The sequence below is a fragment of the Cornus florida genome, unplaced genomic scaffold (assembly GCF_030987335.1).
Source record: "Cornus florida cultivar Cherokee Brave unplaced genomic scaffold, ASM3098733v1 CherokeeBrave_3.0.0_Hap2_Chr06, whole genome shotgun sequence".
Taxonomy (NCBI): Eukaryota; Viridiplantae; Streptophyta; class Magnoliopsida; order Cornales; family Cornaceae; genus Cornus; species Cornus florida.
In genome coordinates this window covers 82,435,278-82,455,739 of record NW_026775576.1, presented here as the reverse complement: position 1 = coordinate 82,455,739, position 20,462 = coordinate 82,435,278, and the positions used below count along the sequence as shown (strand labels likewise).

At 33.5% G+C, this 20,462-nt stretch overlaps 1 pseudogene; it reads left to right on the top strand.

Moving 5' to 3' along the window:
• The first annotated feature begins 207 nt into the window (after window positions 1-207).
• On the top strand, window positions 208-19,131 carry LOC132312360 (probable LRR receptor-like serine/threonine-protein kinase At1g56130; annotated as a pseudogene).
• The last annotated feature ends 1,331 nt before the right edge of the window (window positions 19,132-20,462 follow it).

Below are 20,462 nucleotides of genomic sequence, written 5' to 3'. Positions count from 1 at the left end.
TACTAGGCCCCCCTCTCCCAAATTTTTTTTTTTCCACAATTTTTTTATTATTTTGATGTATATACTTAATAAATTTCATTATTGCCTTTATGAAATTATTTAAACAATTCACTATTAATTTGAAAGCCACAACAACATCAAGCGTAGGGACATTAAAATATATGTGGATGAGCTAAGTCCAATCTCTAGATATTCTTTGTAAATATTATATTATATAGATATGTATATGTGCATGTTGAATTTTCTTTGTGTACTAGTCTTTATTAATGAACCAACATCCTAAAGATTGTGAGAAGATATTGAAGAAACTCATGGCTGCTGGATCACCATCTCTATGGTTCATAGCCTTCTGCTTCTTTGCCATCTTCTTTGGCCTCTTGGACACAGGTCAGGCTCAAAATCAAACAACAAATGCTACTACAGATCCTTCTGAAGGTACCCAATTTTTTTTTTTTTTTTTTTTTTTTTTTTTTTTTTTTTTCGCGTGAATAAAAAAAATTATAATGTTTACGCTTTAAAATTAATTTCTCACCTCAACTTACTTTTTATATGTTAGTTTATTTCAACTTGGATCATGTCAAATTATGTCAACCGCACTTCTTCCGCTTCAGCTGAGGCTGCCGTTGACACCCTATTTTTATTCTTCTCCCCCACACGTGCGAAATATTCCCAGTAAGAGTCCTTCATCGGCTCCGGTGGCTGCACTTCCAATAACAAGAACGTGTCCATAACTTTTCACCAAGCAGCCTTAGCAATTTACCTAAGGAACCTCTTAGAAAAATTACTTTTAAGGACAAAATATATTTAATGGAGTTCTAACAAAATAAAAGTTGAATATTTTATAAATGAAATTACATTGATGTTGGTTTGGGAGCAGTGAATGTATGTTGGTTTAAGCTGAATAACATGGTTGGTTGCAGCAAGGGCCTTGAATTCCATCTTTCAAAAATGGAGCCTTTCTGCATCAACCGAATGGAACATAAGTGGAGAACTATGCAGTGGAGTCGCCCTTGACAAAACCACCATTGACAACCAAAATTATAACCCTGTTATCGTATGTGACTGCTCTGACAACAAGACTTGCCACATTACCGGACTGTAAGTATTGCTTTGCTGTCACTGCTTTTGTTAATGCTTACATATTGCATTTTTAAAGGGATTCCAATCTCGAATTTCATTTGGTTTAATGACAAAACACGTGTCCCATCTGTTTGATATATGGTCCAAGTTGTTATCTCTAAGATTGCATAGGTGAAGTCGGGGGAAAAAAAAGGTATTTTGTATGACAAGAGATGAATTTATGATCACTTGTATCATAAGAGTGCATAGCAGTAGTAAAAATAAAAATAAAAGTAAAAATTTGGACTCTACAGTCTTATGAGATAGAAGTAATCATAATTCATCTCTTTTCATAGGTAACACCCTGGTTGCATTTGGTATTGACTAATTAACTAGACAAGTAGAACCAAGGAACAAAATAGTGATAATAGAGATACTCATAATCTTGAAATTACAGACTTTTCACAATGAATATATTACAACCATCTAGTGGTGTATTGCGGGAATTTGATGTATTGCATATTTTCAACCACGTATTGGTATTGAAAATTTTTGTAAAAAATCAAGGTTGTTAGGATTCTGATCCTTAATAATGTAGCTCAAAGGTAGAGACCTGACTCTAACATTGCAATTTAGAAGTTGATAGGTTGTGCATAAGTAGATGAAGGTAGAATCCTTGCATATGCAATTTGTTTTATAATACCAAAAACAAATTACACATGACATAACCTACACCTTCTAACAAAAGGTTAAATACAATTCACTTCATAGATAGTTGCAAGTACCATCCTATTTGCTTGAAAATCAAGAATTGTTTTCATTTCTTAACTTGGAGGAGGAGTTGAGTTCTTAAAAGTTGCTTGAGTACTATATGCATGTCGTACAATATTCAGAAAATCTGGTCCGGTAGTTGATATGCCTTTGAAAACTCCGAATTTACTGCAAACTTTTTGTAGCCACACCTACCATCTTGATGTAATGGGTACTCTCCTTACCAATTCTATAAAGATACATTTTCTTTGTAGCAAAATTTTTGGTTTTGGACTTCCACAAGTTTCCACACAAGAGACTAAAATATAATAGGAGTTTGAAATTCAAAATTATGGTTATTAGCTTGAACGTCTAGAATATGTTAAAAAAATCCCCTAATACTTGGTTGCTTTACATTTTCTTTACAGGAAAGTTTATGCAATTGATGTTGGTGGTGAAATGCCGGATGAGCTATGGAATTTGACTTTCCTCACCAATTTGTATGATTACTTCATTTACATACTAATTTACCAGAGTTGCATTCCCATTTACTATTTCTGTTCTATGTGTAAGCTATTAGAAAAATACAGCCCTTCAAATTTTGGTGCAAAAGAGTAACAGATCAATGTATATGATAAGCGTGGCATGTTATTATTTCATCATTGGTCCTTTAACATTCTCTGGTGTCAGTGATGCTAAAGTTTCTTTCATTATTGCAGGAATTTGGCTCAAAATTACTTGACAGGTTCCCTGTCTGCCTCTATGGAAATTTAATTCGAATGCAGTACCTGTAAGCACAACTTATTGTTTATTTAAAATGTAGAGGTCATTGAAAATTCTATGTTTAACATACTTCTTTAATGTTCTGATAGTCTATTTAATGTCATCAGGAGCGTTGGCATGAATGCATTATCAGGGGAGCTTCCAAAGGAACTTGGGAACCTTACTGATTTAAGATCACTGTAAGTTATTCTTGACTTCATATGTCTTTAAGAGGCAGGTTGATGCTCTGATCTTTTATTCTGCAAGGCCCTTTTATGAGACTGACACTATCTTTTATACGTAAAAGATAGTTGTAATGTTTTCTTTAAAATGACGCTTAGGAATACTTCATTAATCAATTATTGTTTAAATCTAAATCTATGGGTATTATAGCATGTAGAACTTCTTTGTTACTAATCAAAAGAGTTAATATACATCAACCATATACATGCTTTCTGTTATGCTATTCATGAACTTCATCTTTGATTATCCAGAGTTATGAGAAAAGAAACCTTGGAATGCTACTTACTAAAATTATATTGATGCTGTTGAGTTGTTAACTTGCAGGGGTTTTGGGACGAACAACTTCTCTGGCCCTCTGCCATCTGAGCTTGGGAATTTAATAAAACTAGAGCAAATGTAAGCCTGATGAGTCATTTATATGGAATTGTTGCTCTTGACTGCCATTGGTATATATAAGAATAGATTTGTGAAGTTCATATAGAATACCCATTAATGTACTAATATACATGACATTTAGTCGCATGGAATTCTTGACTTTTTGCAGTTTTGTTGTAATAGTATATAGTTCACATTTATTGTATAATTGAAGATTCCCTCGGTGCACATACTGCTTAGATGTAGAACCTCACCGAAAACCCCCATTCACTTTCCTCTTTTCACATCCTTATAAATTCCTTTATTCTGTAACTGAATATAATCCAATATTGAAGAAAAACGTGCAGAATTCCATCTAATTTCAATTCAAAAAAGATCTTTGGAACTAAATTAGATCGACAAGTCTATATTTATATGGATGTTCTTGCTTGGTGGGTCGTGAAGAATATTCTGCATTGATGTAGGAACCATTAAGAATGACCATAGCTTTCCATTGTGATGGCAACTTCTCTTCATATATGATGTATCTCTAAGTATCGTGATGCTGTGATGATTGTATAATAATGTAACTGCTCACTGCTATAATGGTCACTACTATAATGCATTTGCTAGCAGATATTGTTTGATGGATGCACTTTTCTAAAACCATAATACACTAAAAGGAATAAACTAAATGCTCAATTACTGATACAGTCATTAGTTATACCACATTAAACAATCAACACCTTAAAATTTAAGACTTGACTAGGAAAAAAAAAATTTAAGACTTACTGAGCATATAACACTTCCTACAACCATCTTATTCTGTGGTCTAATTTACTGTTCTATTTATTACAATCTCCTTTTCTGCTCCCAGTTAAATTTTGAGTCTTTGCATGCACATATATATATTGTTACAAAGCTTTTAGATTTCTGGGCCACACTATGCACCATCCTTCTATATTGAATATCATAGTCACTCAATAAAAAGTTCGATTGTGAAATGTATTTTTTATTTTTATTTTTATTTTTCTAGTGACTGATTGCCACTTATTCTTGGGAGTTGTCAAACCTCGATCCATTAAGAAAACTTGAATTTTGCTGGTCAAGGACAAAAATTGTAGCACTGGTTCTTAATATTGTTTACCATAACAGTTACTTCGATAGCTCTGGAGTTAGTGGTGGGATACCTTCAACTTTTGCTGCTCTAAAAAACCTGAAAACAGTGTAAGAGATTTCTAGTCTAATATTATTGAAAATTTATCATGTATACATTTTATTAGAATAAGTTGTTTCCTTTATCAAATTTGCTGAGGTTGAATTTTTGAAGCCTCTCAGGTGGGCTTCGGACACAGAACTCTCAGGCAGCATACCTGATTTCATAGGGAATTGGTCAAGCCTTGCTACTTTGTAAGTCAGTATTCTACACCAAGTTCTCTTTATTTTGAGTCGGTTACACTTAAAATTTTTGATATTCTCTTTATATATATTTAGTTACTCTTAAATTTTACATCTTTACCACGATATTCAGCTTCAGATGCTCTCTTGCATAGTCTATGATCAGCTTTGTATTTATGCTTCTGTAGGAGGTTTGAAGGAAACTCTTTTGAAGGTCCCATGCCATCAACATTTTCCAATTTAGTCAATTTGACTGACTTGTAAGTGTTAAGTTTTTAAATGGCTTTTATTCATATTGCGCAGATCAGTAAAACCAATCTTTTATTGTATAATATAATGTTTTCTTATGTATACAGGAGAATAAGTGATTTATCCAAAGGGAATGGGAGCACTTCGCTTGATTTTATTAGAAATATGAAGTCTCTAACCATCTTGTAAGGCGATACAGTTCTAGCATAATCTCATCATCATCGTAATCATCATCCTTCCCTTTATATCCATATCCCATATGGATATGAAGTCTCTAACTATCTTGTAAGGTGATACAGTTCTAGCATAATCTCATCATCATCATCATCCTTGCCTTTATTCCATATGGATGTGTTAGATACCTTGTGCAAAATTGACCAAATAAAAAAAAAAAAAAACTAATAATCCAAAATGTATTGCTAGATTAAAAATTTTATGTAGATATCACCAACAAAACTTTAGGGTATTTTTGACTCTCCCATTGCTGGTACCCAAGGCCGGATGCGAAACGAGGTTGGGGTCAGGTAGATGACTGACCGTAAAAATTTATATTAAATCTCTACGATGAATTCTCTTTCAAATGGTTCTAGCATAATCTGTATATAATTTTTGTTAATTATTTTATGGTTCCCTATTTTATTTTCTAAATGTCTAAGGTGACAAACATTGCTCTTTGTGAAGGTCTAATACAACTAACTGATTTGATCTTCTGCAGAATTCTGAGGAATAACAATATCTCTGGTTCTATTCCAACTAATATTGGAGAATACAGAAGTTTGTTGCAATTGTAAGTTACTCCTATTGAGAAGTGATTCTTCAGATCGATGAAGACTGGTACTGTGTCAGGTTGTTTTGGGTCGGTCCAAATGTACTTCAACCTGAAACTGGCCAGTTGATTATCGGGTTAGGGAATTGGGGGTCACAAACAGCCCGCCAAGAAGTTAATATATATTTTAAATTTTGTATATTATTAGTTAGTACAAGCTTTATTCATCTTATAACCATGTGCTTTTTAAATTTTGCAGGGATTTAAGCTTCAATAATTTAACCGGGGGAATTCCACAATCACTCTTCAATTCGAGTTCACTCTCTTTCTTGTAATGAATATCTTCTTTTCAGCTGTTTTAGAGACCACCGAAGATATACTCCTTACTGTATTGAATTGATTTATTATTTTCTTCCTGCTCAGGTTTCTTGGAAATAATAAATTAACTGGTCCCCTGCCTGCACGAAAGACTTCAACTCTTCTCAATGTGTGAGTCATCTTACATAACCTTGCACAGCTTAATTTGAATGTACGAAATTGTGTTGTTGCCTAATTGAGATGTTCATTCCTATAATGATCCTTTATATAAAGTTTCTTAAATGTTGTGGTTATCTAGTTTAAAAAGCATCATATTCTATTTAAGTCCAAGGATATTACACAATTTTAATGTTATATTCCATCAAGCTTTTATCTAGGGATGCATTTGTTAAACAAACTTGCTACAATATTCTTGAAAATCATGTACGATCCAAGGTGAAGATATATATGGTATGTCAAACTCAAAAGATCACCTAGGATAACAAGACAGAAGTGTACACTTGGAGAGGGACTTAAACATGTCAGTGTGAACTTACAAACTATTCTGAATCTTCACGTGCATTTGAAGATTGACTAGTGATTTTCTTCTTCTTTCATCCTTATATTGTTTTCTTTGATGGTGATTCCACACACTAAATTCGGGATCCTAGCAGTTATATTCAGTCTTCTTTACAGATTAACAGTATTTGGGAAGCAATATTAGACAAGAATATCTATTTATGATCTGAATAAGTTTTGGAAGCCTATTAGTGCCTTTATAATGTTAAAAAAATCGAAGGTAAAAATTTATATATACTTCAACCTCCAAAGTGGAAGATTAAAGTTCTGTCAGAAAGCATGCAGTACTTGATGCTTTAAACAATTACAAATTATTTAGTTCGAGATGTGCCTTCGGTCCTGAAGCCTATTTCTGTCACTCTGTTTTGATTTTTCTCCTAGTGGTATGCATATCCACTTCTGGTTAAACCTGTAATTTAAAAATGTGTAGATTCAATTCTTAGATGTACAAGTTTAAGAGATGCATGGACCCATCAATGTGTAGTTATAAGGTTACAATGGCTATACAAGTATTTCCTTTATACACCAAAGACACACAATTAGCAACATTTCATGAGAATGACATTCTGTCATATTTTAGAAAATTGGAGACAACTATAAACAGTTATAGAGGCCTTTTAAATGATCAATGCAAGTTTGATATTATGTGAGGCCTTTGATTGAATTAAGTATTTTCAGTGCGTTAATTTAATACTAACCATATTATTGGTAATCACTATGATGGAATGTATTTAATGTTGCATTTATGTTATACCTGCAGAGATTTGTCATACAATGAATTATCTGGGAGCTTTCCCTCTTGGATCAGCGAACAAGACTTGCAAGTGTATGGCAATTTGATGTTAGCTATCAAACTTACGATTTTTTTCCTAGGTCAAAATTTATGATTGTATCTATGAGAAATTGAGAATTCTCTCTCTCTCTCTCTCTCTATTTTAAAAAAGTCTGGTTTACCATCCTGTAAGAGTTTCACCTGCAAGCTCTTGAATTGAGAATTTTTTTCTCCAGAAACATACTAATTTTGCATATTGCAGTATATGGTTATATTCTGCATAAATTTGATGCCTTTGAAACTAACATTGATATTTTTTTTGGGGTGCAATAGCAGTAATTTAGTTGCCAACAACTTCACAATAGACGGTTCAAACAGCAGGTGATTCTCTCACTGCCATATGATTTTAAATTTCCTCATTGTTTAAATGAAACAAAATAAATAAATAAATTATTAAATTGTTCCATTCCTGTTAGTTTGTTTTTGCATTGATCAAGGTTTTTATCAGCACCTGCTTCAGTGGTCAAATATATGCAGTAGGGATGCTGACAGAAATAGTTGTGGCTTTTTAAAATGCTGATTTGTCTACCTAAATATATCAAAATGACTACAAATATACAAAATTGTAATGAAAGCTGGTTCTGAAAATATGCGATCCATATTATAATATCTGTTTCGCATTGATACTTTCTCTATGCAGTTGATTCACATCTATTGCTTGAGATTATGTAAATCGTTTCCATTAGTTTTCTTCTTGTGTAAAGGTTTTAATTGTGTTATATGCAAACAACTGCAAATTTAGTTATGTGACAACTACTACACTAGTAATAATAAGAATCTTAATAAAACTAAAGAAATGAAATTTACATCTACAGACATATTTATATATATTCAAAGAGACCTTTAAGAAGCGTCATAAATAGAAAAAAATTATATGCAGTTATAAATTTGGTCTAATGACTTGACTAGTTCATGTCGTGGTATATCATCTTCTGAGTTCCATATTATAAAACTGGCTATCATCTGATTTGTATCTTCTGAACTTAAAGATTTAAGTGTCTACAATAATGAGTCCAAATGAATGGTAGAAATCCAGCAAAGGAGATTATCTGAGAAGATTAATAGGATATTAAAAAAAAAAAAAAATACCCCTATGGCACAAGTACAAAGAAAATTAAACTGCTATAGAAGATTCTAAATTTAAGGCCACTGCCTTAGTGTTTTTTTCTGCCTACGCAGGCCGCAGGGTGTTTGGGGGATGGATTGGAAATCAAACACATTTTTATGCACAAAGTGATTGCTCTCAAATTCTATCCCGAGTTCTCACACTCGACAACTTGTGCTTTTATTACTCCACCAAGCAATGGCTGCTATGAATTTTCTCTTCCCAAAGTCCAATAAACAAAGCTTGTTTCCTGTTTTCATATAAAACTAATAAAAGGGGATATTTGTAATTTAGGCTCCGTTTGTTTGGATGTAAAATATTTTTCAGAAAATATATTTTTTAGTTTCTAGTGTTTGGTTGTCGTAATATATTTACGAAGAAAAAAAAAATGTAACAAAAATAACTTACGCATCAATTTTCGGCAAGTTATTTTACCCACTCCACCCGATGAACTCGACCTAGACCTTTGCCAAACACCAAAAAATAAAAAATAAAAAAATATTTTACCTGAAAATGGAAAATCTTTTCCGAGGAAACAAACAGAGCCTTAAACACAATTTCCACATGAAGTTTCTGACATCATACTGATGTAGCATTACTAATACAACTCCCTTTTGTTATTCCGGAAATATTCAACTTACAATTTCCCGGATGCGAAACAACAAATCAATCATTTACCAAGGCCATTATAGGTTTCCTCATTGAATTGCTTGTTAAGGAGAAATGCTTATTTATCTTTCATTATCATACTATTTCTCTTTTCAGCAATATATTTCTTTAAATAAATATTAGAAAAGTTGGTGGTTGATGTTACTTAGAGCCTCAGATCCATCAGATATGACATGTTTCCTAGATAATATGCATTCTTATTTGCTTTCAGTGTTCTGCCTTCTGGACTGAGCTGTCTTCAACGGAATTTCCCTTGCCATCGAGGATCTCCAATCTGTAAGTTCAATATGGGAGCTTTCTCTTAGTTTTGTTTGAGACCAGAACATAATCAAATATAGGCAGGCATTGTGAGGCCAAAAGGAAATGATCTATATGAGGGTTATTGATCCTTTGAGGAGTAGTATCAATAATCATAAAAAAATTACTGATTATAAGACAGAATAAATTAGGACTCAAAACAATAATTAGGGGCCTTTTGTGAATTAGTAATAGTAGGCCAGGCCAGAACCTATCCTATCTTATCTTGGTTTTTGCGAAACCAACTTTATGTTTGTTTAGGTTGCGTTAGGGTCATTTTTAGTTTTTTATTTTTCGTAGTCATCATCAAAATATTTTTGGCAACCCCCAAACAGACACTAATTTATTTATTTTTTTCAGAGGATGTATGTCCCTTTTAGGGTGTTAAACAAAAAATTTCATAGCTCATACAAAAATGCAGTGATCTTAATGGGTTTTCTGTCTCTGAGTGTTTCTGTTTTAAGTCAATTTTTTTTTGGTTCTAATAAAATTGATATTTTTGTCGCTGCTAGTTAAAAATTAAAAAACACTAAAATAATCCAAACATTTTTTTTAACTAAAAAAATTATTTCTGTTTTTGTAAATTCATTTATTTTTCCTTTAGGATTATCACAACTACAACCTTTAGCAGGGTTGTATAAAAAGAAGTCTTTACAAGTTATAAGTCCACTAAAACCAGCCAGCTCATACTCATACTGGTTTTTATGGTTCCCAACAGACCTTTATCTAGTAGAGAATGTGATTTAAGAAGAAAGGAACATTAGGAAGTCCACATGGATCATGCTTCAGACCTCGTGTAATTGAGTTTAGTTTTCAATAGAGCCATATTGTATTCTTATTTTTGGTTGTTTGCTGTCATAAGAATTTTCTTTGATTTTATTTGCTATTATGTTAACACAAAAAACACCGCTAGCATGTCTCTATTTCATTTACACCCCCTTCAATTCTACTAATTATTTCCCATCTAGTTCACCATCCTTTTATATTTTTTGTCTTAAATATCGAAGATGGTTACTTGACTAACCCTTTGGTTTTGAAGTGTGATCATTGTATTATCAATATCTGACTCTCTAATACCAATGGCCATTAGCCCAGATGGTATGATCTCTCCTCTCCAAAGGGGAGGGGTGAGTGTTCAAGCCTTGCTCGGGGCAATAATGTGGATGTGTGTGCGATTGCTTGAACTTTAGGCAAAAAAATAAAATAAAAATCTGACTCTTAGCTAAATTTACATTCCATGTATTCAATTTTAGTCCTTCTAACTTTTAAACCTTTTATTTTAATTCATTTCTTCACATTTCTAATTTTGTGACCAAATTTTATTTAGAAGGATCTAATAGCACTATGTCATTAGCAAACAACATTCACCATGGAATGTCCCACTGTAGGTCTATTTTGGGAGTCAAGGGTATGCTTGTAATTTTTTTAATTTGATGGACTGGGCTCCATTAGTGGATTATTGATCTAATTTTCAGTCAAATTGTGTTATTATATTGCTATTAGTGGTTTTTTGTTGAGCCTATAAGAACTATGATTTTTTAGGTATAGAGTAATCTTAATAGTCAAAATTTCAAAGTTTTTGACTGTAGGAGAACTATGGCAACCTATAAATACTGTTGAATTACTTGAGCTAGGAGAATGAGATTGTGATATCTGTGATGCAACCTATACGTGGGAAATAAAAAATTCATGTACTTTTATGTGAGTTTTCTAGGTTCTTTTTTGTCTTCTCCTCCTGCTTATTTACTGTTCATGGTTCATAGTTCATAGTCCAGAACAACTCCTATTTTATCTCGTTCTCCATAAGTGGTGTATAAGTGGACTTATCCATAAAAATGGAAATGGTTTTATTTGAAAAGTTAGAAGTGGCACTAATTGAAGGTAAATGGAGGTAAAATCATCTAAGAAGGTTTATCCATGTGCATTTAGTAGACCTTCTAATGTTCTGGTACGAAGCAAATCTTTTTATTTAAGTTGAAAATGTTAAAAGAGGACAAGAGGAAGGCTAAAAGGAACATATGCTGAAGCTGTGAGGAAGGATATGAGTGCGTTGGATTTAAGTATTTAACTAGAGACATGGCTTAACAAAGAGCCCATTGAAGACAACGGATTCATGTAGGCAACCCGTAGTAGTTCGAATTAAGATTTGTGTAGTTGATTTTTATGAGAATGATTGTTGTATCCTTGAGTTTTATTATTTTTAACTTCATATAATCTGAGCTTCTTCATGATACCATATTGATGGTAGTCCACAGATTTGACCATATTGATGGTAGTCCACAGATTTGTTCATGTCCAAGCGAGTGAGCTACTGTTGCTCGTGTCTTTCTTTTCTTATTGTTTTTGGTTAGCCACTGCTGACCATAATGCTTGATCCATGTATTTTTTGATCAATTGTTTGAGGCCTATGAGGGCATAAACATTTAAATGGGGTAACTTGTTTGGAACCCAGTTTTTATTGTGCTCTGATACAGCACGATTACCCTTAAGATGTTAAGCCTATGTAAGAACATTTTGTTTCTTTTTAATTCCTTATGAATCCCTTTCCCAATCAACGCCCAAGAGAATCTTCTATGAGGTGAGGTAATTGTCATGTATGTGATCAATTCTTTCACCTGAATACATTATAGGAGACAAAAATGTGGAAAATATTTGTACTTGTCAGATGTGGTCAGGATTCCTTCTTTGTGGTGAATTCATGTCATCAATTTGAGGGGAAATGTTGGAATATGCTAACTATTTCAGAAAAATTCTTGACATATTAAATTAAATCAATTTTAATGAGAGGTGCATGAGGCTACTTTGGAAATTAGAACTAGAAGGCAGCAATTCATATTTCTAATAACGAGTTAGTGTATGCTATTTTCAAAATCTGGAATACACAATTATGTATAATATACTAAAGTGAATTGAATTCTTCCTTCTAAAAATGAACAGTTCCTAAACTAAAAGTAGTATAATGCATATAACATATCCAGATGTAGGTGATTTCAATGTCTGTAAGTTGAAGCACTTAAGTTAAGCTTCCTCTAACAACTTCCTCTTTCTAATTTGTTTACAGATTCAGATTTTGCAATTAAATGTGGTGGTCCAGAGATCACTTCTTCTAATCAAGTTCTGTATGCGAGCGAAAATGCGACTCTTGGTCCGGCCACATATAACGTGATTGGCACAAACAGGTGGGCAGTAAGTAATGTTGGACGCTTTGCCGATCAAAGCAAGCCTCAGTATACAATATCCACATTGTCCCAAGTCACAAATACACTGAACTCCGAGCTGTTTCAGACAGCTCGGATCTCTGCTGGATCGCTAAGGTATTACGGTTTGGGCCTAGAGAATGGTAATTATAATGTGATCCTCCAGTTTGCAGAGATAGCTATCCAAGGTTCTGCAAGGTGGCAGTATCTTGGGAGACGTGTTTTTGATATATATATTCAGGTTTGTACTGAGTTATATAATTGCGTTACATACTGTGATTTGGCTATTATCTGGTGTAATGAAGCTTTTACTACTCTCTTGATATTTATTACCCCTTCAGTATATTACGATTGATAATGTATGTCTATACTAGGGAACATTATAACGTGTTTCTCCAGATTTCAACAACAATAAAATTTTGTATTCACTGGCAATTCATGAATGTCTATGGTATCACGAGTTAAAATGCCATAGGATATCAACTATCATGATCATTTCAATTGTGATTCTTGGAAGAGTGGATGATGGACAAATTTAACATTTGATGTTATTTCCACCAAGTGGCTAGCCTTTTAGACTTGAACCTACACTTTCACACACAACGACCTCTGAAAGGTTAAGATCAATAAAAAAAAACACTTGTACATTTACAGTTGCACTAAGCAATTTCACTTTTCAAATGCCACAAATACTTAAATTTTAATATCCAACTTTTTGACATATAAGATTAAAGAATTATCCTATACTGATAATTGATCACATAAGCTTATTTTCCTAACATCTATTGCCTCTTCCTAATAACTTTTTGCACTTTTTACAATTATGCCAACTGCCTCCATGATTTCTTCACACAGTGATCTATCAAATTTTTAAACCATTTAATGCTCAGATCAACTACTTTCTGAATATGTAGTATGTTTTTGCTTCTGTTAAAAGTGTAATGAATGAAAATTTGATGTGGAGTTCTTCTGATTCGTTGTCAACTTCTTTTTCCTCCTCCTCCTCCTCCTCCTTCTTCTTCTTATAAAAAACTTGGTTTTAAGTCCTTTGCTTGTTCATTATAGGGGAATATGGTTGAGAAAAATTTTGACATACGAAAAGAGGCAGGTGGCATTTCTTTACAAGCTGTTGTGAGGAATTTTACGGCTCAGGTATCAGAGAACTACCTTGATATCCATCTCTTTTGGGCTGGAAAAGGGACTTGCTGTGTACCTACTCAAGGTACATATGGTCCGTCCATTTCAGCAATCAGCGCCACCCCAGGTGATACGATTTAAACAAAAATTGATACAGTTAATGAGTTTGGATTTAAGTTTTAATTAAATTGATGCCAAATTATTGACAACCAAGCTCTTTTACAGACTTCATTCCCACTGTTAGCAATAACCCTCCAACCACTGGTGGCAAGAAAGAGAACAGGACTGGTCTGATTCTAGGGATCGTTGTGGCTGTCGGAGTTGTGAGCTTTCTGTCTGTATTTGCAGTGTACTATTTCGTTCAAAGAAGAAAACAGCCACACAGCAATGAAGATGAAGGTAAAAAGGAAAAAGAAGTATGCTAGATATATTATTGAAATGTTGATTGCCTATGTTTGGTTATAATCTTTGACCAGAAATGAGTTTTGGATGCCACATTGAAACATGCTAAAAATGTGTGCATTTATGCGCATTGACCACAAATTGGGCTTTCACAATATGATGCGTGTTTCCTAATCCAAAAACACAGAAGGTATGATTTGAAAATCTTCCCATAACCCAAAACTTCTCCCCACCCCACCCCAAAAAATATATATGTGATAATAATAATGATAAATAAATCCATTAAGCTTGATCTATCGAAGCAGTGACAGTGGTGCTCGATCGAAGTGTTGGTCCATCCAATCTTGCAAAACCTGTTTTCAGAATCTCTCTCAATCAGCTCTAAAAATGGGGGTTATAGTCACTCTAGGGTATCTCTCACACTGCTTTCAACTCTTAACATATTATTGAGACATTTTATATTTTTAGAAAAAGAGAAAACTTTGAGAATCAGTTTAGGATTCTTTATAATTAATTGAGGGAATCAAAGCAAGTAGCAGAATTGAAACTATTTGACAGAGCATAAACTGGGTGGTTCGTGAAGAACAAGTTGAACATACGTGACTAGTCATGGAGATCAAAACTCCAAAGAGTAGCAGAACGCTTGGGGAATGGATTCGTGATCGGATCAGCTGCAGGAAGGATCAAGAACATCTTGCGCAAGTTTGAGTCCGGAAGGAGTAGGTGATTCTAGAGTTTGGAATCTGGTAACTTAGTTGTCAACCTCTTTCTCATAGTAAATTTTGATCTGTCTAGACTATACCCATGTGATTTTTTCCTTTCTAGGATTTTTCACATAAAAAGCAATTTATTTGCTTTATATTATTTATTGCTTTGTGTTTATGTGATTGTTATTGAGGCAGGAATCAAACTAATTATATGTTTCAGATTCAATAGTAATTCAAAAATTTATTGAGGCACTTTAAGAATTAATAGTAATTCAAAAATTTATTTAGTTGCAAGTTAATATCCATCTAGATCTAATTAGTCGTGAGTAGTATGACTTATTACAGCTTTCGGTAACAGTCCTCGTATTCTTAGTACAGTCTCTTTTCAATCACTATCTTATCTTAGCAGGAAAAAAAATGATTGTGATTATGCATTATAGGCTAATACGTGATGACTGATCTGTGTTTTTCTTGAATTTTCAGAGCTTCTAGGGATGGATGCTAGACCATACACTTTCAGTTATGCTGAACTAAGGGCTGCAACAGAAGATTTTATTCCTGATAATAAGCTTGGAGAGGGAGGATTTGGACCAGTTTATAAGGTAAGTCGATCATTCTTATTTATTTTAATTTAATTTAATTTTAATTTTTTTATTTTTAGGGAAAATTAAATGGCGGAGCACTTCACTGTGCCCACTAACTAGTGTCAATCATCTGAATTCAAATATATTTTTCTTTTAAGATTTGCTGAACTTCTTAGTTATGAATGTCCCCAGCACCTTTTCTTTTTAGCTATCACATTCCGTGTTATATCATTAGAGAGGGGCAGGTTCATGCAACTTCTGGGGAATAAAAATATTGGAAATACTGAGCAAATATTGTACAAATAATTATATTTATGTTGTCATGTGCCTTTTTCCATTCGATATTTATAGATGTAGAACAAGATTTAAAAGCTATGGTAGTGGTTATTCAATTTATTTCAAGTTTTTAAAATGTAATTTTTGTACTCAATAGGGAACGCTCAATGATGGGAGACTGGTTGCTGTGAAACAACTATCTGTATCATCGCACCAAGGAAAAAGTCAGTTTATAACAGAGATTGCTACAATATCTGCTGTACAACACCGTAATCTTGAAAATTGTATGGATGCTGCATTGAGGGAGATAAAAGACTTCTTGTTTATGAGTATCTTGAAAACAGGAGTCTTGATCAAGCATTATTTGGTAAAAAATGATTGAATTCTTACAGATTTATATTATTTTTATTATTATTAAATATGGAGATGCAGATAAGAATTTATGAAACAGGAAAGAGAAGTCTGAATCTCGATTGGCCAACTCGTTTTGATATTTGCTTGGGAGTAGCAAGGGGTCTAGCTTATCTTCATGAGGAATCACGGGTTCGTATAGTTCATAGGGATGTGAAGGCCAGTAATATTCTGCTTGATTCTGATCTCAATCCCAAAATTTCAGATTTTGGTTTGGCCAAACTTTATGATGACAAAATGACACACATTAGCACCCGTGTTGCTGGAACAATGTGAGATCTTCAACTGTCAATCTCCATACTATTCGTTCATAATTTTTCTAATTAATGATTTCTGTATTTTGTTCATACTTGAAGTAATAACTAATTAGTGGTCACTTTTTCTTGGTTACTGATGTAGTGGATATCTTGCACCGGAATATGCTATGCGTGGGCACCTTACAGAAAAGGCTGATGTGTTTGGCTTTGGCGTTGTAGCTCTAGAAATTGTTAGCGGAAGGACAAATTCTGACTCGAGCTTGGAAGAAGGAAAGATATATCTACTTGAATGGGTATGATTCTGACTTCTTTTGTACTCCTTACACGTTGCCAATGGCTCTAGAATCTAGCTGTTGGTACATTTGATATTTATCATGGCTAAACCTGTTAACACCTAAAATTAATTCGAAGCAATCATGCCACGTGGTCAGAAATCATGAGGTCTGAACTTTGGGTCAACCCATGGTCATCAGGGCGAAAGATTAATTTCTAATCACGGTGATCCGATTTAAGGCTGAGAATGAAGAAGAGTGGAATTTTTAGGCCATTAAGACTGATATGAGGTTTTGAGCTCATAACAGGCTATGATTGAGAGTCTCAGTCACTATGGTTATGACTCTCAGTTACTATGGTCATGATCATGAGTTTTAGGCCAAACCTTCTCAGTCATTATGGTCATGAGAGTCTCAGTCTCATGATCATGAGTCTTAGGCCAAAATACTCTCAGTCACTATGGTTATGACTCTCAGTTACTATGGTCATGATCATGAGTTTTAGGCCAAAAACCTTCTCAGTCATTATGGTCATGAGAGTCTCAGTCTCATGATCATGAGTCTTAGGCCAAAATACTCTCAGTCACTATGGTTATGACTCTCAGTTACTATGGTCATGATCATAAGTTTTAGGCCAAAAAACCTTCTCAGTCATTATGGTCATGAGAGTCTCAGTCTCATGATCATGAGTCTTAGGCCAAAATACTCTTAGTCACTATGGTTATGACTCTCAGTTACTATGGTCATGATCATGAGTCTTAGGCCAAACCTTCTCAGTCACTATGGTCATGAGAGTCTCAGTCTCATGGTCATAAGTTTTAGGCCAAAACCCTTCTCGGTCGCTATGGTTATGAGAGTCTCAGTTATCATGATCATGAGTCATAGGCCAAAATACTCTCAGTCACAACCTTCTCAATCACGACGGTCATGGTCAGGAGACCCTCAGTTATAATGGTCACAATCCAAAGTCTCTCCAAAGACTCATAACCAGCCATGATCAAGACTCTGTTTAAACTTCCAAAATCCTATTTGGACAGTATGTAAGTTTCCGAAGTTCATTTGTTTGCTATGAATGTTTTACGGAAAGGAAAAATCTATAATCTTGAAACTTAGTTTGTTGTAATTTTGGACGGGGATAACAAAATCTTCATTAGATTGAATCTATATTGCTTACTTGGTATCTTTTAGAAAACAAAGCCAGAATAAAGACAAGGTTCAAAATACTTTTAAATTTCTTTTCTTGAGTTCTCTTACCAACCAAAAGGAGTAGAAAAGAAAATAAAGGGTGTTTTTGGGTTGTCTTAAATGGAAAGAAAAGAAAGGATTAGTATAGATTTTGAGGGATAGCTATCCCTCCAATTCTCTCATATGATATCCTCCAAAAAAATTGGGAAGATTTGGAGAGAGAATAGTGGTTAAGTAATACTTTCATAATCTCAAAATTACCCTTAACAATTAAAAGAAGAAACTTGTTATGACACTTGAGTCCCATCTTGTATAAGGGTATGATAGTAATTTGGTTGTTATTTTTTTTTTCTTTTCCCTTCTCTACTTTTTCCAAGCTAGAATATTATCATTTCATTTATTTTCCTTAATAATTCACCCCAACATGAATAAAGATTATTGCTATCTTTACTTTTCTTTTATTTTCTCTCATTTTTAAATGTTTTATTTTTATTTTTGTGAATATAAGAGGAAAAAAAGAACACAAAGTAGAAATTCAAATGCTATGACATGAAAACGAAATGAATTGCCTTGTTCTTCTGATGTTTTCTCTTGTAACAACATTGTATTGCTCTTTCCTTTGTATCTTTGTTTCATTTAAATAAAATCTAACTTAACAAAAAAATAAATAAAATAAATAAATAAAATACATTGAAACCTACTATTATCAAAATGATTGTGAAGTTTAGCATAATTCATTATTCTTGAACATTTCCTTCCACCTTGAATTCTTTTGACTGAATTAAACATTTCCTTCTTCTAGACCTGGCACCTACATGAGAAGAACCGTGAAACTGAGCTGGTGGATCCAGAGTTATCTAAATTCAGCGAGGAAGAAATAAAACGAGTGATTGGCATAGCTCTTTTGTGCACCCAAACATCACCACTGCTGCGCCCATCCATGTCACGTGTAATGGCAATGCTTTCTGGAGATATGGAAGTGACCCCTGTAACTACACGGCCCGGATACCTGACTGACTGGAATTTTAATGATACAACCAGTTTTATGAGCAGCGATACTTCTTCTTCGATTGTTGTGAAGGATAATACCTCATCATCAGGCATAAGCATGATGGCTTCTGCAGACCGCTCGCCAACGACTACACCCATGCTTCCAGAGGTCATCACAGACTGATGGAGAATTGTCTGTTTCTCTGTTAAAAAGGAAAAAAAGAAGAAGAAGAAAATAACATATATATGTGTGTGTGTGTGTACAGAGAAGGTTGAAGTTTTGCTTTGGATTTTGATCAATGTTAATATGAAATGAGTGATTTAAATGACAATGATAGCTGTTGGGTTATTCTCATTATGCTGCCACTGAATTAAATTGTTCTATCATATTCCAAAATGTAGTAGGAATCCAACCTGCCAGCCCTTATATTGTGTTTCAGAAAATTGGGGTAGCAGGTTTTTATTTATATTTATTATTATTATTTTATATTAGAAAATAGTTTGAAAATATTTGATTGACATTTCTACAAAAATATTTGAAAAAATTATTAGATTTTTGGAAAAAAAAAAAAAATATTTTTTAAAATCCCTTTTTCATGAATGATTGTTAGTTAGTCTGATGGTGTAAAAATAGGCGCATAATACTTTGAAATGATGACAAAGTTAGAGCAGCAATAGTATCTACATTGCTGCAAACTAAATTGAATTTTCTTCTCCTAATATTTTAGTGATGTTTTCTTTTACCGATAACTAATGTTAAGATCAATAAAGACATGGTATTTAATCACCTTTGTATTGTTTTTTATTTTTCATATTCTAAAGTTCCCACCAAAAAAAATATCTAGATTTGTTTGATGAGTGTTTGCATATGTATAATATACGAAAAAATATATATATATATACATCCTTCAAAAAAAAAAAGAAATATACAAATTAAAAAGTAAAAAAAAAAAAAAAAAATTCGTATAAATAACATAGAGATAAAGTGGTTTAAATAGAAAGCATTGTTTGTCCCATCATATCGACTTAAAGAAATTTATTTATAAATAAAAATAAATAGATAAAGAAAATTTGAAGGCAAAGGAACAAAAAAAACTACCATTGTTGCATAATGCATCTTGAATTATTTTTTAGACCAACTCAGCCTCTCAACTATAAAAATATTGCATATTGCCCCTTGACCAATTTCCAACGAATAAAGGGACGCAATTACTCATTTATCCCTTTCTTATTAATTTATTATAATTTATAAAAGATATAAAATATCCAAAATTCTGATAATACCCCCAGTTTTTATTTTTATTTTTGTCTTCTTCATCTTCCCCGCGACTGTTCGGCGTGGTTTGTAGGGAGCCGAAGACCATTTGTTACGGGCGACTAGGTTTGCAAACCCATGAACGCAAACAATGAAATTGACCTAGGGCTTGGAGGGGTTTCACGATTCCACCGAATACAAGCCGAAAAAGGAGCAGAGAATCTGGAAATCGATCGAAATGGTCCATGCCGGCGACGGAAGTATAGGGTTCCGGGTAGATTCTGGTTGTCAGATCTGGGCGAAGAGAAGACATCAGAAGAAAATAAATATGGATATATATATATATATAAGTTTGTTTGACGTCTTCCTTTCTTGCCCATCGCCGGAATCTCGCACCACGCGTCGCGCCAAACGCTCTCTGTATCAGAC